This window comes from Haplochromis burtoni, unplaced genomic scaffold, assembly GCF_018398535.1.
Source record: "Haplochromis burtoni strain Fernald_Lab_line unplaced genomic scaffold, NCSU_Asbu1 Contig_628, whole genome shotgun sequence".
NCBI classification, from domain to species: Eukaryota; Metazoa; Chordata; class Actinopteri; order Cichliformes; family Cichlidae; genus Haplochromis; species Haplochromis burtoni.
Genome location: NW_024582989.1, coordinates 52,183 through 53,231, shown reverse-complemented (window position 1 = coordinate 53,231; position 1,049 = coordinate 52,183). Strand labels below are relative to the sequence as shown.

Here is a 1,049-nt window from a genome sequence, read left to right as displayed (position 1 = left end):
AAACGGATTCTGCACAAAGACGTAAACACAAAGCGCGGACCCAACGCATCAGGATCAGCGAGCTGTCGGCTTTCTCACCCGACGCCACAGACACGGGGCTGAAAAGCCGACATATCACAGATTCTGATGCTGCAGGTTTTGTCACTCTCCAACCAAAATGGATTGAACCAGGAGCAAAAGAAGATCCAAACTATGCTTCACATTTCGCTTCACTTAAACTTTGTCATGAATTCACTATTACTTTTGCCGTTTTGCTTCCACCACGATAAAATCCCAGTGGTTTAAGCTGGTTTAGATATTTCACTCTTGCAGTTTCACAGCATCCTGATTGTCGTTCTTCAGTTGAGGTTTCACTGCTTTTCAAACCATCAAACACTTGAGATTCACACGTGTTTGTTTGTTTGTGTGTTGCAGGAGTTTCACTCTGAGTCCTGACCTCCTCTTTGTGCTTCTGTGGCTTAATAGGCCATAAATTGGTCACCGTGGCGACCAGCAGGATTATTGAAAGTTCCTCGTCTGACTTTCTGAGGTCAGCCGTCACTGTTAGCGTTTATCTCATATTACGTCACATCTAAAATCCTGTGTAAGTATGAATGAATGGTGATTAAATTAAACAAATAAAATGTATTTTGCTTTTTTCCAGTGCTCACTGTGGCTCCGCTCTGCAGCTGGTCTCCTTTTCCACAGTGCAGTGACACAGTGTTGAAGAGGTGAGTGTGTTACTGTCACAACGGGACTGAACAGACTCACGCGCAGGCTCTAAGTTTAGGAAACACAAGAGTTTTTATTACAGCACAGCAGGTGATCTGTTTACAAAGGTGTGGTCCAGGGGGTCCACACACAAATGGGAAAGACGCTGAAAGTCCACACGCGCTCCGTCCACTCCTCACGCTCCTCTTCACACTCCACAGAAAACACGATGGCGCACTCCACTCCTCGCACACTCGATCACTCAGGAAACGCAGGGGTTGGTCCAGGGAATGAGGGTCGGCAACGGTCCAGCGACGAGAAACGCAGAGCTGCCGTCTTATAAAGGAGCTGGAACACTC

At 46.9% G+C, this 1,049-nt stretch overlaps 1 long non-coding RNA gene across 1 annotated transcript in view; it reads left to right on the top strand.

Moving 5' to 3' along the window:
- Positions 1-1,049, top strand: part of LOC102310024 — a 14,256-nt gene extending 13,207 nt beyond the window's left edge. The window contains exons 2-4 of the long non-coding RNA XR_317543.2: positions 415-529; positions 644-710; positions 912-1,049. This is a non-coding gene — a long non-coding RNA (uncharacterized LOC102310024). The remainder of the gene's footprint in view (positions 1-414; positions 530-643; positions 711-911) is intronic.